This window comes from Rattus norvegicus, chromosome 4, assembly GCF_021556685.1.
Source record: "Rattus norvegicus strain SHRSP/BbbUtx chromosome 4, alternate assembly SHRSP_T2T, whole genome shotgun sequence".
NCBI lineage: Eukaryota > Metazoa > Chordata > Mammalia > Rodentia > Muridae > Rattus > Rattus norvegicus.
Genome location: NC_141537.1, coordinates 154237454 through 154264718, shown reverse-complemented (window position 1 = coordinate 154264718; position 27265 = coordinate 154237454). Strand labels below are relative to the sequence as shown.

At 45.6% G+C, this 27265-nt stretch overlaps 1 protein-coding gene and 1 long non-coding RNA gene across 28 annotated transcripts in view; one reads left to right on the top strand and one right to left on the bottom strand.

Annotated features, from left to right (window-relative positions):
- Positions 1-27265, top strand: part of Cacna1c (calcium voltage-gated channel subunit alpha1 C) — a 623916-nt gene that overhangs the window by 168317 nt on the left and 428334 nt on the right.
- Positions 14408-16060, bottom strand: LOC147995038 (uncharacterized). The gene is made up of 3 exons (XR_015686963.1): positions 15947-16060; positions 15250-15509; positions 14408-14510 (listed from the first exon to the last, which is right to left on the bottom strand). It is a non-coding gene; the product is annotated as an uncharacterized LOC147995038 (long non-coding RNA).

Here is a 27265-nt window from a genome sequence, read left to right as displayed (position 1 = left end):
ACACACTGATGCACATGTTCAGACCAGCAAAGACTCAGGCACCGCATTCATCCACCCCAGGCTCACAGCCAAAGGAATGAGAAAGACTTGGCACGATGTCATGGGAAATGTCATGGTCCCTTCTGGACTCACTTAAAAAGCCCAAGACCCATTTACTTTTGATTTCAAGACATTTCTATTTATAGTATTTCGGGAAGCTGGAGTCTAGGAGGATCCTGTCTGTAGGAATTGTCAGTTGCATACAGCAGGCTTATGCCTTTTCAGGTTTCACAGCGCCATAGCCTTGACCTTAAATGCTCCCTAATGTCTGGGTGTTTTAGGCATGGTCCCAGGGTGGCCCTTTTGGAAAGTACTGGGACCTGTAAGAAATATGGCTCAGTGGGACGTCATGGAGTTATTGTGAGTGTGCCCTTGAAGGGGACAGTGAGGCTGAGGCACACCTCCCCTTTTGATGTGTATTTGTCTATAGACTTACATATGACAAGCTCCCGACTGCATTCTAGAGTCACAGGGCTAACATACCATGGTTGGAACCTCCAAAAATCAGGAGCTGAAGTGAACCCTCTGTCTTTTGTATCTTAGTTATCTTCTGTGTGTTAGAGTGACAGAGAACACAGAATGTTAGTGTTCCCAACTGCTTATGAATTACTTCATCAGGATGTAGATCACGGCTGTCCCTGAGAAGAGATGGTACCTGGAGCATATGGGAGGAGAATTTTCAGCTCAGGGCAGGGAATGGGACCTGGCCAGAGGAGAGCCAGTCCTAAAGGGAGAGGGCAGTTCTTAGGCATGTGCCAAGGCTAGTGCAAACCTCAAAGCAGGGCTGCCAAGGAGCCAGAGCCAGCTGGATGGAATGTCAGCAAGCCAGAGGCTCAAGAATGTGGACAGTGGGAAGGGCTTAGAATCAAGCTGGCTTTCTGAGTCAGGGCAGGGCAACAAGCAGGAAGCAAGCCGAGGACCCAGATGTGACCCAGTGACATAAGTAAGAACAAGGACTATAGAAGAAGCAGTCAGAGGTCCCACAAGAAATCCAGGCCACAGATCAGTCATGTGCTTATGGACTCTGGGTGGGGGGAATAGGGGATGGTGTCACAGCCCTCAGAATGTAGCTAGCAGGCTTGCTTATGAGCCTGGGAACTTTCCATGTTTGTAAGGCGGGGGTTGGGTTAGGATGGGGGCTTTCAGATTAAGGTAGGGCAAGGTGGACTGGAGTATTAAAGAGAAGCATCAATTTTTCTCTGTCCTCAGGACAAAGCCAATGTTATTCTCTCTAAATCCTGATGGGAAAGGTTTTGGGGAAAACTCTGGGAGCTGACCTTGAGTAGGTGTTTGTTTAAATGGCATGCACATATCTTTAATCCTGGCACTTGTGGGGCAGAGACAGGCAGGTCTCTGTGAACTTAAGGTTAGCCTAAGCTACATAGTAAGCTTCAGGCCAGCCAAGGTTCCATATTGTCTGTTTTAGCATACACACACACACACACACACACACACACACACACACACAAAGATACACACTCACACACAGATACACACACAAAGATACACACACAGAGATACACACACACACACACACACACACACACACACACACACACACACACCAGTGATATCAGGAACTTAAGTTTTCAGTTTCTTCTTTGAGGAGTAGCGGTGGCAACACTCGTTCTGTCTTGTTTCCTGTTCTATTAATCTCTTAAGACAGTATTCGCATAGTGTGCCCTGAAGAATAGAACACTTGGATAAACCTCTTGGGAAGACGGTGTGTAAAGCTCAGTGGCAACTGTTACCTCTGGGCAGGTGCCACGTGGCAACTGTTACCTCTGGGCAGGTGCCAAGGGCCTGAGGCAGCCTGCTTTCTTACATCCCATCTGCTTTCTTTGTGTTGATTGGCTCATCTGGCTGGCTTCACTATGCCAGTTTTTGACAGGTATGGAGGAGGACTAAAAAACTCAAAAGATTTTGTGAGCTCCCTTAGACCTTGTGCTTTATTCATGGCAAACTGTACCATGATGCGGGCTTTGTCACTCACAGCCAATCTCTGTGGCTCAAGCTAAGAAAAATCATAATGATCCGACTTAGTTTCCCGACTGTACAGAGTGCGGAAACTGAGGCTAAGTAAAATTTTGTTCAAGTCCAAATACAACAGAAACCACATTTACTATAACCTGTGTACTTTGTACGCATTCCTGACTGACCGGCGGGTGGGAGCTAGAAGATGGAGTTTGGGATTTCTGACTACCATTTCTTTGTAGGTGAAAGCCACATTCATCACTTTTGAGACAATTGCACAGGCTTAGAGTAGCAGAACCCAAAATAGACTTTCCTCTCTCAGGAGCAACTCTGCATAAAAGACTCACTGGCTCTGGACTAGGTCCCTGTCACACCCCTGGCAGAAGTAGCCAGACCAAGGGACCTGGCCAGGAATCTGGGTTGTCCCAGACGGGGAACAAACACTTGTCACAGAATGAATCGTGGCGTTGGGTAGACAGCCAAGTTTGCAGGATTGGCGCTGTATTGATGAAGAAGGGAGATTTGCGCTTTGTCTTGACCTCTGTCGTCAGCCAGTTACGGCGAAGTAGAGATGACATCAGGACGCTGTGGGAGAGCTTTAAGCTTATCTCCTTCTACCCTAAATACGTGGCAAGCGAACCCTCTAAAAATAGCAGCGAGTGGCACCATAACAAAGAAAGCATGCAGCATACAAGAAGGCATGGTGCCCTCGGGCCGTTGGCCCCCACCCAGAGTTAACATTTAGCAGTGTTTTTTGTCTTGCTCTTGAGGCTGTGGGCCAAAGTTTGGGCAGAGATCCATTTCAATGGCTTGTTATCTGTCAGCTAAGCTAACCTGTGCTGCCCAGGGTTGCAGTATGCGTCACAGAGATGCGAATGCAGCAGGGATTTGGCAACACACGAGGGACTTACACTGACCCTTCCTGCATAGACTTGGAGTCTGTCTGTACTCAGCACCCTGGTGCACGTGAGAGGAGCTTAGTCTTTCCTTGCTAATTGTGGTGATGTCCGAAAATAGCAACGGATCTCTAGCTCCCCAGAGAATCATGGTCCCTGCTAAGACTATGTTATGTTATGCTATGCTATGCTATGCTATGCTATGCTATGCTATGCTATGCTATGCTATGCTATGCTATGCTATGCTATGCTATGCTATGCAATGCTATGCTATGCTATGTTATGTTATGTTGGAGTTGTTCATGCTAAAGAGCAGACTGCTTATTAAGAGTCTGGTCTCTATAATCTTCCGTAGTAACAGGCGTTTCAGCTGAGCACGTGATTGTCTAGAATAAAGTGCTGGAGTTCTTATCCTCCCTCGGAATTGACTGCTATTGTATGACCAAGACTGACCCAGGGGCACATCATCAGGAGTGATGTGCTTAGCTTCATGGTCACTTTGAAGGGAGGCCATGGGGCCTTGTCCTTCTTCCTTGCATGTATGCAGTCATGAGGTGTGCTGTGTCAGATAATGCAGATTAAAGCAGCACCCCGGCGGGATACAGAGCAACAACACAGAAGGGATGTGGGACATTGACCACTAAGGGAGAGGTTTCATGTGTGTCTCCCATGGAAGGCCAATCATTTTGGTCTCCATCGGCCATAGCACAACGTATGGTTTAAGTTGTACATGATTTAGTAGGAGATTTTACTTTGGAATAATAAAACAAGATAGCAATCAAATAAGAGTAATGGGAAACAGGAAACCAGGCTAAAGAAAGGGAGAATCTTTTCTCTTTTTGGCTTCCATCGCATATACAGGACTCATATACCCCCAGGAAATATAGGTCGAGCCTACTGATATGGTTTCTGGGGGACTTTTGTATCAGATAATTTTATGACTTGATTTTCTTGGAGACTACATGCGGTGATGAAAACATCTAAGTGGAAACAGAGGCTGTGAAATTAGTTTTGGAAAAAGCGTCAACTAACCAGTGTTGGGCAACCAGCCGTTTATCTGTGTGCAGTTAGGGTCGTAAGATTAGCAGGTTATGGGGTTAGGAGAAGGTCTCAGAGATGACCAGCTTCAATCATCAGCTTTATGTCTAAGAGTCAAGGTAGAGGGGGCTGGGGATTTAGCTCAGTGGTAGAGCGCTTACCTAGGAAGCGCAAGGCCCTGGGTTCGGTCCCCAGCTCCGAAAAAAAAGAACCAAAAAAAAAAAAAAAAAGAGTCAAGGTAGTGGGTACATTATCCCTTTCATTCTTGAGTCCAAAGTGGCTCAAAAAAAAAAAAAAAAAAAAAAAGAGCCACTATAACTTGCCTGACTTGGCCTTCTTTGAGAGCGGTGACAGAGTTTCACAGTGACACTGTTCTTCTGTGACTCTTCATTTTAGGATGGAGGCCACTTTTTTGTTGTACTGAAATATACATGTTGCAAGACTCACCATTTTAACCACTTGGGAGGTGTATTTAATGGCATTAAATGTGTGTAGAGGGTTATATCACTATTACCAAACCCCATCTCTGAACTGTGCATCTTGTAAAACTCTGGTACCCACTAAGCCCTCACTCCTCTCTACCTCAAACCCCACCGTGCCTTCTGTCTTTCTGCATGTGCTATGCCAGGACTGCATAGTGCAGGGGTCATGCAGCCCGTTTGTGAGTGGAGGTGGTTGGATCGCTTGCTAGTCAGAAGGACCCAGGGGTCTGTGGTAAGCAGGAGTGGGAGAAACTCCTCCAGGGTGAGACACAGTATCCTGGTGTCAAAATGCCATCTGCCACTTCACTTTTAATGTACATTACTGGGAGATGTGGCACACAGACATAGGTCCTGAATAAGTTATCTAGAATATGCTTGGCAGGACACTGAGAGGTCGGCAGCTCAGTGGTGCAGCATTTGCTGGCATCTGGCAGCCTGGGGTCACCACCCAGCACTGAAAAAAAATTAAATAATGTCTCAGGAAAACTTAACAATGGTGACAGCGATGGCCCCTGCAACCTGACCAGCTCCAGGCTAATCACATGACCTGCCCAGCTCCAGGCTAATCACATGACCTGCCCAGCTCCAGGCTAATCACATGACCTGCCCAGCTCCAGGCTAATCACATGACCTGCCCAGCTCCAGGCTAATCACATGACCTGCCCAGCTCCAGGTTAATCACATGCTCATCAGATCTTGGTACTTCTCTTGTTCTGACTCTTCCTCTTCTCCCTGGCTCCTAACATCCTCTGTTGAAGTTCTTTGTAAATTAAGAAAGCAGTAAAACTTCGCCTCTCAGTGCAGAGATGTCCTCTCTCAACAGTAGGCCCCAAGTCCTCTGCATCTGGCTCCCCTGGTATGTAGATGTCCCCTTTGCTTATGGATTCCAGAAGAGTACTACTATTCTGTTGGTGGCATTATGGAATATACATCTAAGACTATTGCCCACACCCAGTCAGACCCCGAGGTCCATGTACTGTGGCCGATGTTCCTGTGGCAGGAGTGATTGGCTTGTAGTCAGCAGGAGTTATGGTGTCAGTACCGTTTGGAACTATTGGCTTCATGGTACCATTCCACACGAGGAGCCTTGGGCCAGCTGGCTTTCTGATCTGTATGAATTTTGTTTTGTTGTTTCTTGGTGGTGCTGAGGATTGAACCCAGTTGTGTACTAACTGAGGACTTACCACTCCAGGTCTACAAGTCATACCCCAGGCAAACTATTTTAGTATGGAGCTTTCCAAATAAGTCATGGCAGGTCAGCAACTCCCAGAGATCCCCCTGTGTCTGCTTTTATAGCATTGGGATTCTAAGGGCTTTTTGCATGGGTGCCGGGAATTGAACTCAGGTCTTTCTGTTTGGAGGGCAAGTGCTTCACTGAATGTTCCTAGTTCCCATTCAATGAGTTTTTATGACCATTTGTCTGTATTGACCTTTGGTGTTTGTGGAACCGTCTAGAATGACTAGATTGTTGAGGCGTTTCTGACTACGATCTACTTTTCTCATAGAATGAGTTGATACTCTGAGGAGACTAACTGTGGGGCCCTGGCTCCATGTGTGAATGCTGGGAGAAGAGGCTCAACACGTTGGGAGGCATTACTGACCAGAGCCAGCATGTGCCACCCCCTTTCTAGCAAAGTTGGGAAGGAGATGATGTTTAGACTAAAGCAGATGTGCCCTTGGTGGGGGAGCAAGCCAGACTTCCCTAGAAAATAATTTAGGGGGGGGGCTTTCATTTTGCTGTGAAATGTGAAATCATGTTTCACACTTAAGAGAAAATAATTGGGAATATAATTTTCTCTCTCAAACTTAGAGCAAATTATTATTTTCTTTTCTCACACGCTTCCTCCATAGCTTCTCAGGCCTTTCATTTTTATCATTAATGTTGCAAAGTGCTTCTCTTAGCAGGGAAACTTCTAAAAGCTTACACATGACATTAGTAATTCTGATGAGCATAGAGTTAAGTGAAAGAAGACAAAGAGAATGTGCTCGGGAGGATTCCATGTATAGCATTTGAAAACAGACAGGACTGTAAAGTCACAAATGGTTAGTTAGTACAGGCTCAGGGGATGGAGGCAGGAGGATTGCAATCTTCAAGGACTGCCTGAGCTACAGAGCAAGTTCAAGGTCAGCCTAAGCAACTCAGTGAACAATATCTCAAAGTTCAAATGAAAAAATAAAATAAAGCAAATAAATAAATGAAATACAAAAGACTAGGGCTTCACCTCAGTGGTAGGGCACTCGCATAGCATTTAGGAGGCCCCAGATCGTCAGAGCTATTTCCAAATGGTTATAGCAAAGGGTGGTGGCATTGGCTGGCAGGGAAAGTGACTCATCATGGGGAGGGGCATACAGAAATGGGCTCCTTAGAGGTTGGTAATGTTGTATCCCTGGATCTGGGTGGTGCTTTGATCAAGACTTTATTTCATTATTATTTATTAAATAGTAGAATGTGATTCATCTCCTGCTCTAAACGCATGGTGTATTCTTTATAAATATAACAAAGGATTCAGAAATCAGAAAAAAGTCCCAGTACTTAGGAAATACAGATAAATATGTCATATTGAATGATCTTTCCAAAACCATACTAGAAGGATGGTAAAGAAATCTTTTTAAAAAAGCTTAAACTACAAAGACAAAATGCGAGGTGAAGAAATTAGTAACCATATTTACATACTCACATTTATACACACATATATACACATACAGTCATACACACACGCATAAATACATACACTCACACATATATTCTCACACAAACATTCTTTTACACAGTCATACATACACACTCACACACCCCACACTCACATACACTCCCAGCACACTCCCCCACTCACATACACACACCTACACACACTCACACACTCACACACTCTGAGGGGCTTGACTTTCACTTGAACATTTTTCACTTGGTGTTCATTTTTTGATACCTGGAATATTCGTTATAATTTTATTACATCTTGTTTACATATCTATTCATATGAGTGTACATGCACATATAGGCTCGTACGCCATGACAGGTGTGGAGTATGGAGGACGGCCTAGAAGCCGGTGCTCTCCTACCATGTGGGTCTCAGAACCTGAGCTCAGCCTAGGGGTCAAGCGTGCTTTTGCATTGAAGCCATCTTCATGATCCCTGAAATGTTCTTTGATAACATATTTTGCCTGGAGATTTTTGTGACGCTATTTAACAACCAAACAGCTGTAACCACTGCTTTACTGGGAACCGATTTTCTGTTGATTTCGCAGAAGACTGCTAATCCTCTGGTTTTCTGGTTTGACTGACTTTTGCTATGTCCATTTGGTTTTTAGTACTTGTGTGTTTCTACAGAAAGTCACATGCACAGAACGTCCTCAGGCAGGCTGGGTGGAGGAGGTTGGTTTCCAGTGCCACATTCGAATTGATGTCTGTGTCCATTTCACCCCACAGCAAGCCTTCCTGAGCCATGGTCACAAGTGAGGGTTAGCGCTGAGTCTGGGACTCACCGGAGAGTCTCCTTGTGCGTCCAGCACCAGTAGAGAAAGGTACAGCCATGTTTGAGAGCAGGAGAGTTGATGGGAAACTAGCAATGCATTTTGTGTATAAAAAGTAGCTGAACCCTAAGTGGCAAAAGGCGAAATTCAGATGTTTAAAATGTAACTCATCACTTTCCGAGTTTTGGGAGTTAGTGTCATCAGGCAGTTTTGGAAATGGTGGCTGAAATGTGGTTAAAATTTAGAGAATTGGGGGCTGGGGATTTAGCTCAGTGGTAGAGCGCTTACCTAGGAAGCGCAAGGCCCTGGGTTCGGTCCCCAGCTCCGAAAAAAAGAACCAAAAAAAAAAAAATTTAGAGAATTGGTTTAAGAAATAATTAGACAACACGTACTCACCCCCTTTCTCCCCCTCTCTTTCTTTTTTATTTTTATTTTTAAATTTATTATGTATTCATTGTCGCTCTCTTTAGACACACCAGAAGAGGACATCAGATCCCATTACAGAGGTTGTGAGCCACCAAGTGGTTGCTAGGAATTGAACTCAGGACCTCTGGAATAGCAATCAGTGCTCTTAACCGCTGAGCCATTTCTCTCTCCCTCCCTCCCTCCCTCCCTCCCTCCCTCCCTCCCTCCCTCCCTCCCTCCCTCCCTCCCTCCCTCCCTCCTTTCTTCTTTTCTTGCTGGATGTTCTCCAGTGAGCCTAGAGCAGAAGTTCTCTGGGTAGGAATATGAGTGGAGCCCATCAGAGGTGACTTTTCTAGCTGCTTTTCCAGGTGACTGAGTACCAACCTATAACCTTTAGGTAGAAGGTTTGACCTTCTCTTTAGCCAAAGAAGCTCAGCCTGCAGAAGGAGACCTCATGGGTCCAGAAAGATCTGCCCAGCAAAGCCATCCACAGTGAAACCTAGAAAATGAGCCCCACCTGTCAGTTAGAATATTGTCCTAACTCTTTGCTATCTCACTCTGAATACAAAGACATCCAAGAAAGCATGTAAAGTGAAAATAGAGACCAAAGTCAAATATCTATTTAAATCAGAATCTCAGGGAAGAAACTTAAACAAACAAAAGGGATAGAGATCTCCCTTAACCTCATCTTTAGAAAGGTAGAAAGGGAGCTAATTGCTCTATAGAAGAAATGTTCAGAAGACATAAAGAGTTGAAAATAAAATAATATGATCACTGAGTGAACATATTGAACAGTTGCAAATCAAATTCAAGAGTCTCTAGGCCAGGGCAAAACAAAATCAGAGATGGGAACTAGAAGAAAACCATGAAAATTAGACAATCAGAACAAGAGGACTCATGTCTCAATGCTAGGTGTCTTAGTTAGGGTTTTATTGTGGTGAATAGACATCTTAACCAAGGCAACTCTTATAAGGACAACGTTTGATTCAGAAGTTCAGTCCATCAAGTACCATCAAGGCAGGAGCATGGAGGCATCCAGGCAGGCATGGTACAGGAGGAGCTGAGAGTTCTACATCTTCATCTGAAGGCTACTAGGTGAAGACTGACTTCCACATGTTAGGAGGAGGGTCTCATTGCCCAGCCCCACAATGACACACTTCCTCCAGCAAGGCCACATCTACCCCCACAAAGCCACACCTCCTAATAGTGCCATTCCCTGGGCTAAGCATTTTCAAATAAGCACACTAGGGATTCCAGAAAGGGATAAATGAAAAAGAAGAGGGGAGAAAATAAAAGTGAACATTTTCTGGGCCAGAAAGACATGTTTTCCAGTTGAAGGGCTCCCTGTGTGCTCATACCAGTGAACATGCTAACATGACAGTACATCATTGCAGCAGCCCAGGAAAGCAGGGATAACTGTAATGTTGTATGGTGTCTAAAAGTGAGACAAGCGTGTTGGGAGAGTCAGGAATGAGCTATGTCTAACAGGAGCTTGGGAGGCTAGAAGACAATAGAGCAACATCTTAAATGTTCTGGAAGAAAATGATTTCTAGTGGAGAATTATATACCCAACTGAACTATCACTATCAAGAAGATAGAACAAAAGCATTTTCAGGTTGTTGCTGGTCCATAACAAATAGAGCCTTACTTGTGGACGTATCCATAAGGAAAGGTCAACCCAAGGGCAGTCCAGCATAGGGAGAGGCAAATAGAAGCTGTGAAGAGATTCTCCCTGACCGTGCAATGAAAACACAGTCTGCTGGTTTGAGGTGCACATGTCATAACCTTGGGAAGAATGGGCAAGAGGTGGGGGAAACCCTCAACTCTCACAGTACATAATGAGCAAGAAGCAAAAACAATCACCAAGAACCACATTGTTTTAAGTATGGAATTAAATACAAAAAGACATAGTTAAGGGGTTAAAAGAGGTTTGTTAGGGAGGGGAAAGAGTGAGTAGGAAAGACAGATCAATACTTTTCTCCTTGCTGCAACCCAGTGCTGGGGGAGAAGCAACTGAAGGAAGAGGGGCTGATTTTGTTTCACAGTTTGAAGGTACAGTCCACAGTGGCCGGGAAGGCACAGCAGGGGGGACATGGCAGGGAGTGTGGAACTTGCTCCATTTATACTGTATCTGCCGTCAGGGACCAGAAGGAGAAACCCAGTGTCCAGCACCTCAGTCCATGGAAGGCACAGCATACATTTGGGTTGGTTTTCCCACCTCAGTTAAACTTTGCTGGAGACATTCTCTGAGACACACCCAAATTTGTTTGGTGATCCTGTCTGGTCAGGCTGACAACGAAAAGACAGTAATAACCACTGTGGAGGAGAACTCCAGCTCTTTTTGTTTTCTTCTGGTCCCTCTTTCCTCCTCTTCCTTCTTGAAAGGAGCCTTTCAGACCTATTTGACTTTAAGTATGTCTCATACCAGACAGCTGGAAGAAACTGACAGGTTACGGGTGATAAACGGCTCTGTCCTCTGGGATTATTTTACATAGATCATGCCACACATCTTTTCCCCCTTTACTATATATCAATGTACATTGTAGCAACTTCCTTTCTCAGTATTTCCTGCTGTTTTCCTTTTTAACTGTGCGTGGTATATGTATGTATGAATGTACGTACACATATATGTCTGCAGGGGATGTAGGGGGATGCTGTGCCCCCCTCATTTTATCCTCCTGAACCAGGGTCTCTCGTTGAACCAGGAGCTTAACTTTTTCTGTTCTCTTCAGCCAGGCTGTCAGTTAGCAAACCTCAGCGGTCTTCTTTTTTTTTTTTTTTTTTTTTTTTTTCAAGGATGCTGACATCAACATTTAATCATCTCCTCACTCATCCAGGAAGAGGGGGAGATCAGTTACTACTGTACTTTATTGTGTTCAACCAAATCACCATGTTACAAAAATAGCAAGTTGCCATAATAAAAAATAAGGCTCCTCTATCCAGCACCAGATAGCATCATTTTACTTTCAAGCCTAGAAATTGCACACTTGTATATAAACCAATCGAAGATGAGGATTGAGAGTTCATCTTGGTGGATTTTTCCTTTGATGAATATGAAGTGTCCTTCCTTATCTTTTTTGATGACTTTTAATTGAAAATTGATTTTATTTGATATTAGAATGGCTACTCCAGCTTGCTTCTTCTGACCATTTGCTTGGAAAGTTGTTTTCCAGCCTTTCACTCTGAGGTAGTGCCTGTCTTTGTCTCTGAGGTGTGTTTCCTGTAGGCAGCAGAATGCAGGGTCCTCATTGCGTATCCAGTTTGTTAATCTATGTCTTTTTATTGGGGAGTTGAGGCCATTGATGTTGAGAGATATTAAGGAATAGTGATTATTGCTTCCTGTTATATTCATATTTGGATGTGAGGTTATGTTTGTGTGCTTTCATTCTCTTTGTTTTGTTGCCAAGACGATTAGTTTCTTGCTTCTTCTAGGGTATAGCTTGCCTCCTTATGTTGGGCTTTACCCTTTATTATCCTTTGTAGTGCTGGATTTGTAGAAAGATATTGTGTAAATTTGGTTTTGTCATGGAATATCTTGGTTTCTCCATCTATGTTAATTGAGAGTTTTGCAGGATACAGTAACCTGGGCTGGCATTTGTGTTCTCTTAGGGTCTGTATGACATCTGTCCAGGATCTTCTGGCCTTCCTAGTTTCTGGCGAAAAGTCTGGTGTGATTCTGATAGGTCTGCCTTTATATGTTACTTGACCTTTTTCCCTTACTGCTTTTAATATTCTTTCTTTATTTTGTGCGTTTGGTGTTTTGACAATTATGTGACGGGAGGTGTTTCTTTTCTGGTCCAATCTATTTGGAGTTCTGTAGGCTTCTTGTATGCCTATGGGTATCTCTTTTTTTAGGTTAGGGAAGTTTTCTTCTATGATTTTGTTGAAGATATTTACTGGTCCTTTGAGCTGGGAGTCTTCACTCTCTTCTATACCTATTATCCTTAGGTTTGATCTTCTCATTGAGTCCTGGATTTCCTGTATGTTTTGGACCAGTAGCTTTTTCCGCTTTACATTATCTTTGACAGTTGAGTCAATGATTTCTATGGAATCTTCTGCTCCCGAGATTCTCTCTTCCATCTCTTGTATTCTGTTGGTGAAGCTTGTATCTACAGCTCCTTGTCTTTTCTTTTGATTTTCTATGTCCAGGGTTGTTTCCATGTGTTCGTTCTTGATTGCTTCTATTTCCATTTTTAATTCCTTCAACTGTTTGATTGTGTTTTCCTGGAATTCTTTCAGGGATTTTTGCGATTCCTCTCTGTAGGCTTCTACTTGTTCTCTAAGGGAGTTCTTTATGTCTTTCTTGAAGTCCTCCAGCATCATGATCAAATATGATTTTGAAACTAGATCTTGCTTTTCTGGTGTGTTTGGATATTCCATGTTTGCTTTGGTGGGAGAATTGGGCTCCGATAATGCCATGTAGTCTTGGTTTCTTTTGCTTGGGTTCCTGCGCTTGCCTCTTGCCATCAGATTATCTCTAGTGTTACTTTGTTCTGCTATTTCTGACCGTGGCTAGACTGTCCTATAAGCCTGTGTGTCAGGAGTGCTGTAGACCTGTTTTCCTGTTTTCTTTCAGCCAGTTATGGGGACAGAGTGTTCTGCTTTCGGGCGTGTAGTTTTTCCTCTCTACAGGTCTTCAGCTGTTCCTGTGGGCCTGTGTCTTGAGTTCACCAGGCAGGTTTCTTGCAGGGGAAAAGTTGGTCCTACCTGAGGTTCCGAGGCTCAAGTTTGCTCGTGGGGTACTGCCTAAGTCCTCTCCGCGGTGGCAGCAACCGGGAAGATCTTCGCCGCTCTTTCCGGGACCCTCCGTGCACCAGGGTTCCAGATGACGTTTGGTGTTTTCCTCTGGCGTCTGGATGTGCACAGAGAGCAGTCTCTTCTGGTTTCCCAGGCGTGTCTGCCTCTCTGAAGGTTTAGCTCTCCCTCCCACGGGATTTGGGTGCAGAGAACTGTTTATCCGGTCTGTTTTCTTCAGGTTCCGGTGGTGTCTCAGGCGCAGGGGTCCTGCCGCTCCCGGCCCCTCCCCTACGGGAACCCAGAGGCCTTATACAGTTGCCTCTTGGGCCAGGGATGTGGGCAGGGGTGGGGCAGTGTTGGTGGTCTCCTCTGCTCTGCAGCCTCAGGAGTGCCCACCTGATCAGGCGGTGAGGTCTCTCTCCCACGGGGTTTGGCCTCAGCGGTCTTCTTGCCTCTGCATTGTCCCCATTCCCCAGTCTGGGGTCACAGGTGGGGCCACGCCTACCTTAGCTGTGGGTGCCGAGAATACGAGCCCAGGTGGATACGAGCCCAGGTGTGCTTGTTTGTGCAACAAGGCTCCTCTCTGCCGAGCTCTCTCCCCAGTTCCCTTCCTCTTTTTCATTCCTTTTGTCCTAGACCAATTTGGTAGGATCCTAAATTGAAGAAACTTACTGATTTAAGAATGGGTATCTTTATTTTACCATGTACTTATGTATATTATAATAAATTTCACAATGCTTCATTTAATTAGTATATTGAATATATAATGCACAGGCAATGAAATTTCCTTGCTTTATGTGTAAGATTCAATGATTTTTTTTCAGTTTAGCAGCAGAGCAGCAAGTCACTCTAATCTGATTTAAAACAGATTATTTTATCTGATTATTTATCTTTAAGATTTTAGTAATTCCAATATAAGGATTTTTTCCATTTTATTAAATTTGTTCTTTGACATAGTCATATGTGTGTAAGACACATGATTATCAATACTTTTGTCAAACAACACCTCTTCTCCCTACAAATCCTTTCCTGACATCCACATATTTTGTTTTGTTTTGTGGCTTGTTGAGATTAAATCAGGGCTATGATTATTGTTTGGAATCTGGTGGGCTCCTCAGTGGGTTTACAACAGGTGACCTTGACTCCCAATTTCCCAGAATCTATCCATAGCCAAGAGTTCAGCAGGGAGGGGCAGGACCCCACAAACACTCCATCCCTGTCTGGCCATTGTCAGGTGACTGCAGTTGCTGGGGGTTCGGGATTGCAATGGCTGTGTCGTGCCCAGGAGATGGCGGCTCCCAGCCCCTCTCCCCTCCCTTGACTTTTACATTCTTTCTGACCCTTCTTTTGAGATACTCCCCAAGCTTGAGAGGTGGCGGTATAATGTTTAATTTAGGACTGAGCGCGCAACTATCACATACTCTCCATACCTGAGCAGCCGTGTAACTTGGCAGCACACTGGAGCTCTCTGCAGAGAGAGAGAGAGAGTTCTCTGATTAAGGCTGAGTGAGAGTGGCTTTGGTCTGTGGGTATAAACATAGACATTTAGAAGGCTGAGGACCACTGTCAATTTAACTGAATGGTGGTTGTACGTTCTCTGGTCAGGTCTGTCTGTCTCGCACTTATTCTCCAGTTTCTGCTGGTTGCGGCTCTAATACAGTGTGTATCAGGTGAGCTTCCACAGTGGTAGGATGACCGCTGGGATAGCACACCCTATTCCTAACCTTCCAGGAAGCACACGACATGGTTTATTTGCTAACTGTGATGTTTAACATGTAGAAAACACCCCTCAGATGAACGGGCATGATACAGGGCTCAGGATTGTTTTTGTATGGGCCAGCCGTCCACCCTCTGCATCCTTGTCCTTCCGGTGGCTCTGACATTAGGCAGAATGGGTTTCAAGGAGGCATCGCCAAAGCCTTTCGTATCCCCCACGTACTTTACACTTTAGCTTTCTGGGATATAATTATTGAAGTTTAATACTTGGAATCTTGAAGGATATTTTGAATTTTAAGAAAGTGCAAATGCCTCCAGGAGGAAACGTACTATGCATCATTACAATAATTTCCAATCTGGAGTTCCCACACCCCAGCGTCTCATAAAGGGCAGGATGGTGGCTAGAGAACTTGTTAATATTTCAAGCTACCTAAGTGGAAATTACTCTTTTATGCCAGGTAAGGCTACAAAGAAAGGTAACGTCAAGTTACTTGCAACGTCAAGTTCCGTCGCTTCCAGATGAAAACGTGTCTCCCCATTTACTTGGTGTGGCACCTCCAGCATAGCTCTGCCTGTAGGACCCTCTACTCTGTAGCCGTTTGTCTTCGGTAAATAGGACAGGGCAGGTCATCATCTTCCGTGGTTTATTTGGCTGACAACATCTTGTAAATTGCATTGTTGATATGATGGTCGGTGAAAAGGGCCTTTGGGAATGAGTAGTTGTGGAACGCTGTAGGCTACTCATTCGACCCTGCTGGGTTACAGATAGATGTCAGAGATGGTGTACAGAGACCAGGGGTGCTACAGATCAGGGGGTGCACAGCGCTCTCTAGGAGCTTCAGTTTCATTGGCCTGCCTCATCTTCTTGCTCAGGGCTGGCCTGGGGTGCCAGTATTCCTACACCTCTCTGTGCCGTCCAGATCCTGCTCTGAGGCCGCCTGGCAGCAAAGATAAATGCTCCAGCGGGGCAAATGAACGCACAGGGAATTGGAGCCTCAAACCAAGAAAAATGATGGAGATTATAGCCTACTTTTTTCTTTGTAAAAGTCACTTGCACTTTTCTGGGACATTGCCTGCCTTGTGCTGTTCAGAAAACAAAGGGCTCTCTCTGGTGTCCGGCGGCTCTGCTTCTGAGCACTAAGAGCAAGAGACTGAGTTGGAAACCATAGGTCTTTACGAGCCATTTACCTCCTGTGTAGCTGAGAGCAGGAAATTGGAACTTATGTTTTGTGTTGTTGATTATTAAATGAAGAAGTCCTCAATTACTACGCCCAACCTCCAAGGCTGTTTGCTCCTCTGCAGAGGGGTTGGGCACTCAGCTTTTCCCCGATTGTTTGGTATGTTCTAATTGGGTCGCCAGCCAGATTGTGAGGTCACTGACTTCAGTGTACTTACGAGCAAGCTACAGTTTTCTGGTCTGTGAAATCAGGATGCAAATGTCTATTTTGTAGGTTTGCTGTGAGTATTCGAGGTTGAGTTTAATTTTGGTTGTAAATCTCACCATCCCTTCTCCCAGGGTTCTTAGGAAAAGACCTTACTTTTAAAGAACAACATCCAACAAACAGCTGAACAGGAATTGGGCGGTCATGTTCTCTGTTCTTTGTTTTTTGAGACAGGGTCTCACACATAGCCCTAGGTAGCCTCAAACTTGCTATGTTGACCAGGCTGGCTTTAAACTCATAGGTCTGCCTGCCTCTTCCTCCTGGGTGCTTGCAAAGGTATGTGCCACCACACCAGTTGGTCATGTTTATATGAGATGCACCCACACTTTCTACGTTAGGTCTCTGTGCTCTGTCCATGGAGTCCCAGCCAGCATGCGTAGTTATGGTTCACCCTTTGGTCCAACCTAGATGAAGATTATGATTTTTTTGTCTCTGTGGGGAAATGGGCCCTGCCCAGTTTGCTTTCTGCAAAAAGGGTGGAAGCAGGCCATTATAGAGGGAAATGTTCCATTTCTTCTTCTTATCTACAAAATAAAATCCAAACAAAACAGTCAAAGGGGGAGGGCTTATCTCTGGAGACCCCCTTCCTAATGCACAGTGAATGCCCCTGGGAATAAAAACAAGAGCTGTTCTCTCTGCACGGAGTCCTGGAGACAGGGTAAAAAGCAGGGGGCAGTACTTACGCTCCATTAGTGGACAACACAAGTTTGAAGGAGACCTTCTTTCTTATAGGAAAGTTAGAGAGGACACACAGAGGACTCTGGGTATTCTGCCTGCCCTTTGAGGATGCTTCCCAGAGGGCAGCTGTCATGAGACACGTGCCTTTATTCTTAGCATTGCAGAGTGTGTGGTGAACAGGACCTTGGCTGAGATGAAAGCCCATTGTCTCTGTGCTTCATGAGAAGCCAAGACAAAACCAGCACCTTCTTGAAGATCTCCCTGAAGTAGAATGGTTCCTGCCATCCCTAAACCCTTGCACATGGAAGACTTATGGATATGTCTCTCCTATTTAAAAATAGGATGGCTCGAATATTTATAATGTTTTAAACTCACAGTAAAATTTCTCATAAGCCAAATGGCAAGCCTGTGTGGCTGGTCAGTGAAAGAGCTCTTTTATGAGAAAGGAATCAAAGGTGTCATGGTAAGTACAAAAAGTAGATGGCTTGTGTGCATGTGTGCGTGTGTGTGTGTGTGTGTGTGTGTGTGTCTATGTGCCTGTGTGTGTGTGCCTGTGTATGTGTGCATCTGTGTGCCTGTGTATATGTGTGCACAGTGTGTGTGTGCGTGTGTGCGTGTGTGTCTATGTACCTATGTGTGTGTATATGTGCCTCTGTGTGTGTGTGGTGTGTGTGTGTGTGTGTGGTGTGAATGTGTGTGTGTGTGCATACTTGTGTGACCGTGTGTGAGTGTGTATGAATTTGGCGTGTGTGTATGTGTGTGTGTATCTGTGTTCCTGTGTATGTGTGTGCACAGTATGTGTCCATCTGTGTTCCTGTGTATGTGTGTGCACAGTGTGTGCACGTGTTTGTGTCTATGTGCCTCTGTGTGGGTGTGTATCTGTGTGTCTGTGTGTGTGCACAGTGTGTGTGCATGTGTTTGTGCCTATGTGCCTGTGTGTGTGTGTGTATCTGTGTGCCTATGTATGTGTGTGCAGTTTGTGTGTCTGTGTGTCTATGTGCCTCTGTGTGTGTGTGTGTGTGTGTGTGTGTATTTTGTCTGTCTGTCTGTCTGCCTGTCTGTTTGGAGTCCACATCCACTGCTCCTTTATTGTCATGTTGCACTGACACCATTGTTGACAGAAATGGTCATGTTTCCTCTTCATCATCCCCTGATGGGAGACATCACATCAGATAAAGCCTTTCTGTTTCCCAGGCAGCAAAGAAAATGGCGTCTAGTTAGTGGCGAAGGTTCACAGAGAAATAGGGTCCAGAAATATTTTCAAATCTGGTCCAGGTGCCAGGAGAGTGTTTACCACAACCAGGGCTGGCTTTGCTCCCCATTGCTTGGAGTTAGGTTAGTTGTTGAGGACTCTGGTGGCTGTCTGTATTTCCCGTGACCCAAGAATACCCTAGTGATGATGATGGCTTGTCAGGGTCATGACCCCATTGAAAGCATGGGCTATTTGTGGCTGATCTCAAATATAACTGGCGCCACCTTCGCCCAAGGGTAGACCAAAGTGAAGTGACATCTACCCTATGTGGTAGATATCAAGAACAGCATCTTTTCTCTGTGTTTGCCCAAGTAATTGGAAAAACAAACCATCTGGTGCCATGCTGGGTTCTGTCAAGTGGCTTAGTTTTTATTCCATCGCTGGGACACAGCTCTGCATGATTTAAAGACCTGGCTTCCACCAGAGAGGTTCAGTGGTCTTCTGAGTAATTTTTCTTTGGTTAGGGTTTTGTGACCACCATGATGACAGTAATCCTGGCTACTTTCTTTCGACAGTTTTTTAATAGGCAGACAAATTTTGAAAACCCAGAGGCCTGGCTTTGACACTTAAGGCTAACTATCCCTTCCTTTAGATTGGCTGGATAGCCCCTGTTTGTAAAATGAAAGTGGCAGCCTGGTGCGGTGCTGAATACCTATATTCCCAGAGCTGAAAGACAGAGACGGGTAGATCTTTGGGCTAGCCTGGTCTCTACAGTGAGTGACTGTCCTGTGAGTACTCTCCCAGTGAGTACTGGGGCCACATCATGAAGTGCCAAGAAGAAGAAAGAGGTGAACTGGGATGGTCTCTGGGGTCCACTCCAAATTTAAATAATAGAACTAATTATAGACTACTCAGGAATCATCACTGTTCTAATCTCTCTCTCTCTCTCTCTCTCTCTCTCTCTCTCTCTCTCTCTCTCTCTCTCATTTCTCCACATGACAGTCTTTTAAGCCATCTTTGTCTTTCATCTGTACCATGACCTTGGCTTTAAGGAACTTAAAATCCCCACTTATCTATGTTATCAGATGGATGTCCAGAAAATACTGAGCAAGAACCAAGGGATGTTTACATTTAGAGACTCAGAGTCCGACAAAGCCAGGGTTATGCCTTAAGCCCTAGCGTACAGTTGTGTTATCCTGACCAAGTTACCATTTATCACCCTCATCGTCAGAGGTAGAGAGTTAACGGCCATCTCCTAAGATGATAGCACGTGTAAGGTGCACACACACTGTACGCGCTCATCAGTAGTGGGGAAGCCATAACTGTCGAAAGTGGGAAGGGACGGGAAGCATAGAGGCGTGTCTCCCAATACTCCCGTAAAATTTTCTGATTTGGACACCATATTGTAAGACTATGCCTTTATCATTTCAGCAGGTAAGCAATGGCTTGAGGAAATCATTTTAGTTCTAATAGGAAGAGGAACATTGCTAATTATGTACATGATAGCATTTTTAATAGGTTTCTATGATTTATGGAACTGGGAGAGATGAACAAGGGTTGACTCTCTGGAGCCTCCGATTCCTAGCGAGTTGTTCGGTCACCTGTGCTTCCTGCCGGCGCAAATAAACCACACCCAAGCCTTAGCCTCTTAATCCAACACTGAAAAAAATGGAACATGCTTTATGACAAGAAACTGTTTTAACAAGACAGCGTTCTTCAGGTGTCCGCTAAGGAAGCTTCTCCAGTTTGCTCTCAAACAGTGTTGTCCCAGCTTTGCTTTGTCTAGACGGAGGTTCTCAACCTGTGGGTCGAGACCGCTTTGGGTGTCACACATCAGATATCCTGCATATCAGATATTTATATTATGATTCATAACGGTAGCAAAATTAAAGTTATGAAGTAGCCGTGAACTAATTTTACGGTTGGAGGGAACCGTATTAGAGGGTGGCAGCATCAGGAATGTTGAGAACGGCTGCCCTAGACTTTCTGCTCTGAAGCACCCAAAGCCCGTCAGGTGTTAACAGGGGAGGGCGGTTCACTGATAGAAGCCATTAAGAGGAAAGAGACTTTGAGTTTGAGGCCAATGTTTATAATTTCTTTGCTCTGGGATGTTGGGGGTATCACTAAATTGATACTGTGACCTTGCCAGTTGAAATTAAGTGTTGAGAACAGGGTGGCAGCACCTGACTTTAGCAAAGAACTGACCCTTTTATCATCTTTTTCCAACTACATGTTTGGTGAGTGTTACCTTCTGGATACCATCTGGACAGACTCTGGTGTGTGTGTGTGTGTGTGTGTGTGTGTGTGTGTGTGTGTGTGTGTACACGTGTGTGCGTGTGCACGCGAGTGCGCGTGCGTGTGGATACATATTTCTGTATGTGTGTACATGTATGTGTATGTGTGTGCACGTGTGTCTACATGTGTGTGCTTGTGTGTGTATGTATGTGCACCTAGAGTTACGTACTTAACTGTGCCAGGACACAGTGTCCTCTTTACACCGAGGCAGAGGTCTGATGAAAGTTGTCCTTTTTGTTGCTGATGGGGGAGTTACACACAGGAGGACTTTCAGGCCCTCTGTCTTTTATCTTGACAAGTGAAATTTAAGTTTGTCATTGACTCTTAGAGTCAGGAAGGATGGGGGAAGAAAAATTGCAGACCAGAATAAGTGTTCAGAGCAAGAAAACTGAATAAGTCGGTCTCTAGTCAGAGGATACTTAGCTAGTGAAAAAAAGAACTTCTGGTAAAGCAGGGCCAGGGTTTGGGAGGCTTCTCAATTTGTGGAGGGCTAGGCTCAAGAGTCCATCTCCAGCACCCCGTAAGTCTGCAACGATGGCGTATACCTGCAGTGCCAGTACTCGGGGTGAGAGCTGGAGGGTTACAGGTTCAAGGTTATCCTTGGATACCGGAGGGGGAAGGGGAGGGGAGGGGGAGGGAGAGAGTTAAAGAGCAGTCTGTGTCATTAGACCATTTCTCAACCGACCAGCCAACCAACCCTAACTGGGACAGGAAGTGTCACTTACTCACCAATACCATAAGTATTCCAGTGATTTCTTTTTTTTTTTCTCGGAGCTGGGGACCGAACCCAGGGCCTTGCGCTTCCTAGGCAAGCGCTCTACCACTGAGCTAAATCCCCAACCCCATTCCAGTGATTGTTATTACTTCATTATTAGATGTGCATGGATGTTTTGTCTGCATCTATGTTTCTGTGTCACGCGCATTCCTGGTGCCTGCGCAGGCCAGAAGAGAATGTCAGATCTGCAATCTGGAGTTACAGACCGTTGTGAGGAGCCCCCTGGTGGGTGTTGGGAATCAAACTTCTGTGCTCTGTACCACTAAGCCATCTTCAGACCCTCCAGTCATTTCCCAGATAATGGATCTCTAGGAAATGGGTCGCATCGACACTCTGTGAGGCCAGAATGTTTTGGACTGCTGAGTGGTGAGCCTCTGTGGCACACCTAATTGTGTTTTGGAAGTCTGCCCACTTCCTTTCCGTGTTCCATTGAAGAGCAGGGGGTGTCTGCACTTTGATATAGCCAGTCTTTGGGTGTTCACTTGTACTGTGTAGGTGACAGAAAGTGACACTGAGCAGACAGCCAGCACTCCACTTATCTTTAGGTGGTGGACCAAATCTTCACATGGCTTCTTTTAATGACAACTTGGTACATTGTTCCCATGTAAAGTGCCTCTTTGGATTAGAAGTGACATACTTACATTAAAAAGGAAGTTAAAGTTCAGCTGTGATTTTATTTCTCTTCCTGTTCTCCATATCTATCTATCTATCTATCTATCTATCTATCTATCTATCTATCTATCTATCTATCTATCTATCCATCCATCCATCCATCCATCCATCCACCCACCCACCCACCTACCTACCTATCGTTCTCAGCCTGGTATTATGGGCAAAGGATTATACATACCAGTTACAAATCTTGAGAATAATCATACCAGCAGCCCTCCTTCCCCCATCCCTCTTCCCCTTCCTGAGTCTCCCTCTCCCTCTCCCCTTCCTCCCTCCACCACCCGACTCTCTCTCTCTCTCTCTCTCTCTCTCTCTCTCTCTCTCTCTCTGTGTGTGTGTGTGTGTGTGTGTGTGTGTGTGTGTGTGTTGGGACAGTATTGAAGATTAAACCCAGGACCTTGTACATGCTAGGCAAGTACTCCAGCCTTGGCCTCAGTTTTGCCATATGTAAAATGACAGTAATAAGAATGTCTTCCTCAGGGTTGTTAGGAAAATTAAGTGACATAGTACTGTGGAATGCTAAGAGCACTGTGCCTAAGAGGGTGAGTAGTAAAGGTTATCTACACTAACTGGTCTATGGGAGGGTCAGTGGGCATAAGGAACTTGTAATGAAGGTGTCCGATTCATCTTGGGTGCAGAAGAGATCAGCAGTGTATAGATGAGGTCAGTAGGTTTCTGATTTTAAGAATAGGTAGGCTGTGAGCAGATCTCTGCTCTTAAAAGTCTACATCATCCTTGTCACAGTGTGGACACACGAAATTGTGAGAACAGTGCACAGGCGCTAACCAAGTCAGGGATCCTCAAAGCCCAACTACCATTACCAGTTATCATTCCTTTTTTCCTTCGACCCACATTTCCCATTAGCCCTGTGCTACATATCGATGTTATGAATAAAAGTGACCTGTGCCCTGCCCTTAAGAAAACTGAAGGGACTCGGGGAGGCCACAGATATTTAACCGGGAAGTTTCTGAGTGATCAGCCACAGTGAGGTGGAGTGACAGGCTTTCCTGGGAGAGCTGGTGCTGAGATGCGATGGACAAGGAAAAGAAGTAGCCACTTGGAAAACAAGGATCCAGGAGCGGCCTCCTCGGCAAAGGTGTGGGTGACGAGTCCGCTCTGCTCCGCCCACATTGCCCAGCCTCTTAAGTGTGTGTCACCTTTTTACATGTCTCATGATCTGGGATTATATTATGGACACTGCCAATGATGCATAGTTGCTTATGAAAGCTGTTTTATTCCTCCGAAAAGTGTTAATTTTTTATTTTAGCAGATGTCTAATGTCATTGAACTGAAAAATCCCAAATTTATGTATTCCATAATAGGCAGAGGACGCAAACCTTTAAAAACAATTATCTATGTCTGTCTGTCTGTCTGTCTGTCTCTAGCCTCTGTGTGTGTGTGTGTGTGTGTGTGTGTGTTCATGCTGAGTTCACACAAATGCCAACACACAGGAAGGGAGGTTAGAGTACAGCCTGTGAGAGTCGGTTCTCTCCCTTTACCAAGCTCAGGATGCCAGACTTGGTGGCGAAGGGCTTTACCAGCAGAGCCATCTTTCTGGCCCTGACTGCGGTAATCTTTGCTTTGTTGCTTGGAGAGCACTTGGAGATTTCTCTGTAGCTCAGGAGTCAGCCGGCAGTGCGGGTGCTGGTTCCACGCAGGATCGGAATTCCCTTTCTCTCTGTTCTACGTTACACCTCTTATTTCTCAGCTCCGTCTGCCGATTTTATAGGTTTCTTTGTAGTTTCAGTCTTTGCATATAACATACCTGCTACCTGTTCTTGAGAAAAAAAATGAAAACAAAAACAAAAGCTTTGAAACCTAAAAACCTCCTCAGTGCTCTCTTCAGATTTTATTTATTGTAAATAATTAAAATTAATTTGCTGTAAATAAATAGGTATTTGTAATATAGAAATAATACATATTTAACTGAGTAGTAGGTCAAGTGTGAGCTACCTCATGGCATTGGAAACAAAGCTCCCATAGGAATGGTTCGGACACTGCCAGCAGTTTTGTGGTTGAAGGGGAGCGTGTGTATGTTAATGGGGACTGGAAGGACACACAGCTTACAGGAAGGTAGATGTCAGGTCATCCTGTGTGTTATGCCAACCATCCTGAGTGCTGTGGTCAAGCGGTGACTCATAGAACAATCAGAATTGAGTCTCGGAGTCTTTGCTTAGTAGCTGTCTGAAGGATAAGTTAGAAGAGATGAAAAGATGGTTGGGGATTCGTAAATAAAGCAGAGCACATGTTTCTCCTCTGTAAACTGATGACTAATATCTCTTACGGCTTGAATCACTTGGCTTTGCTGGAGCTCGGAGTTCTTGCAAGGCTGTCTTCTGCAGAGCTCCCATACACAGACCTTTCAGCCTAAGCTTTAACCGATGCCATTATCAAAAGAGAGAAGAAGTTGTTGGTGTCCTAGTAGATTGTGACTAAGTTAAGGAAGTAGGCAAAAGGCAACGCATAGAAATGAACTATTTGGCAGTCTTTGAATTCACCCGGCTTTTGCCTCACATCTCCAGTGACACTGTTGGTGTCTGTGCCATGACTAGCGTTATCGGCCCCCTTCAGTCCCACCAGAGGATGCGGGCCCCGTCAGAACTTGGAACGCACAGTGGTGGTTCTTGATACAATGGGGTTGGGGTTGGAGAGGGGGGGATGCGTTCCCCTCTGGTCCCTGGAGAACCTCAGGCAGGACTCCTGGCAGTAAGAAGGCGTATCAGTGTATTGCCTCTAGACCAATGGGAAATTCTTGGCTCTGAATCAAGAGAAAAGTAGATTTGCCCCATCAGGAAGCAGTCCCCAGGTGGTGTGCAGGCTTCCCGGAGAGCAGAGAGCTTAGGTCTTGTTGTGGCAGAGTGGGGTACCACTTTGACAATCTAAGGGTGCCTAGAGGGTCTGCAGCTGTCTTGATACTCTGCTCTACCTTGGGGGGAGTTCAAGTTTTGGGTGCTTAAAGAGTTAGGATGCTGCCTTAGAAGCAAGCAGCATATGACTTCCGTGGGGGCTGTGGGGCAAGCAACATGATCCCTTTGAGCTGCTGTTAACACACGTGTAAGCTAAGTTTTCCTCCGTGAAGGGCAAGGCCTGGCTAGGGTGGTGTCCTGTGAATTTCCTTTTTGTGTTTCTATTTCCACAAATGCTGTCTTTTTCAGAGCTGACCGAGCTCTGACATGGCTCTAAATCGTATCTCCAATATACATCCAGTGTGACGTAAGTACTGTGGTCCTGTTAAGGCAGCTGGGCAGGTTAGATAGGCCTTCCTACACAGTATGCTGAGCTTATAGACATGCTGACCATTTTCTTAGATTCTGTGAAAATACCAAGAGGTGGGAGAATGTGCCTGGGGCACAGGACGTTGGAGTTTGACCACACCACACATTTGCTAGCCTGCTGGTTCTGGAGGCATCAGACCTCTGCTTGGACCACTGTCTCCTTGTCCTCTGAGGTCTCTTCCAAGTTGCTCTCTTGTTCCCCTGCCTTTGTCTGAAGTCTCTGTCGTCACAGAGCCCTTATGGATTCAGGCACCGCGTCCGGCTTTACCTGTTGACAACTGTCCTGTATACTGGGGAAGGGGTATGGAGCAGTCGCTTGCTCATGATGCCCGTGTTGGGGTTCCTGGGACCAGGGAGAGAGCCCCGGAAGAATGCAGGCAGGAGGGAGGGTGCAGGAAGTCTCCTACCCAGGCTTTTGCAGCTTCGGGGTTTGCTTTCTTGTCTGTTTGTCTCAAGCATGATGTTTGGATAGAGTAGATGCTCAGGAAATGAAAGCCCAGGTCCGGTTGTGATTGGCCATTAGATCTACGATTCTGTCATGACTTTTGTCTGTGCAAGGCTGAATCATCTCAGGCATCTTCTGCATTTTTGGAGCTGGAATTTTTGCAGCTGGAATTTTTGCTCAGTCTCACCCTTTTAAACGTGGCTTCAGAAAAAGGGCCTTTGGAAAGGAGCATCTTCTTCACATGGGGACAAACCCCTTAGGGGAAACACCCGCCTTAGAAAGAGAGCTTGGAACTGAAGCACAACTTATAGAGAGGACAGGCCTGGCTGCCCCGCCCTGTGTTCCCTTAAGTAAGCCAAGCTTGCCTCAGTGCTGGGTCTTGGCCCAGGATGGAGAGTATCCACTAATGAGGCAAGTGACTTCAAGAAGATCAAAATAATTAGTCAGTTCTCACTGCAAACATGAGTCACCACTTAAAGACATCATGTTCTGGTTGGCGAGCTAGGGGGTTGAGCTAGAAGACTTCTGGCTCCTACTCCCCAGGGGTGCCAAGTGTGTCTGAGAAGCCTACTAGCTGTGGATAGCAATGGAGTCAGACAGAGTTCCACTCTGCCTGCTTTTGGCGTTCTCTCCTTCCTTATCCAGTGGGAAGGAGGATGAGGGACTTGATGCACAGTCCAGGGTCCGGGCCAGAGCAGATGACCTGGATGCAGATGGGTATTCTAGCATAGCTGGTACTGTTGCTAGGCCCCTCTGGTTCTGAAGAGCTTGACAGGCCTGAAGGGGCTTCCAGGGAGTGTTTGGTGGGCTCTTTCTAGTCAGAGTGACTCCAACTCCAGCTCAGGGACAGGGAGAAAGGCTGGGTATTCTCTGGATCTTGGATAGTCCTATCTGGCAGGGGGAGCTACCCTTGGCCTTAGGGGCAAGTTTACATCACACAGCTTTTCTCAAGTGAGTGAGTTGGCCTGGGTCTGGGGAGCTAGTTGGCTTCTTCTCCAAAGGCTGGCTGGGAGTAAGATGACCTGATAAGGTCATAAGTTTGCCCCTGTCTGGCCAAAGTCAGAGGTGGGTCTGATGGAACAGAACTTTGAAAACAAGAACACTGACCCCAGAGAGACATAGCCTGGGACCTCTGTTCCCATGAGTTGACATTCCGGCCAGATGTCAAATGGGCTAGGCACAGCTGATAACACACCACTGCCAGTGCTTGAGCAAGCATATGCTCTCTCGTGTGTCTGGCCTGGGCGAGTGGGGGCTGCCCAAGGAAGGAAGTGTGTAGATCCTCTAGTGGAAAAATCCTACAATGGGTCCTCCTCTGTCACTGTCTGAGGTGACCATAGGGATAGCACTTAAATTCCTTGGCCTTCTCTCCCCCTCTCTCCTCCCTCCCCTCCCCTTCCCTGTGGAAGTCTTTCGAATGCTCATTGTGCTAGAGATGCCATGAGGAGCAATGTAAGAGAAGATGGATGTTTAAGATGAAGAGAAGGAGAAGCAACATCCTCACTAAGTAAGACAACTTGAAATTTCCCTGCGCACTTTAAGGAACAGTGTTATGAATGGGGCATATCTAGGTGTGTGAGTACCTTAGACCACATAGGAGCGAGATCTCTGAGAGGAAGTTCTGTGTGGATTTGATGGACCTGGGGAAAAGTCAGAGTGTAGGGGGATTGGGAAGACAAAGGCCCTCAGGTAAGCAAGCCCAACCTGCAGGCGGTCGTCATGCTTTTGGTTGC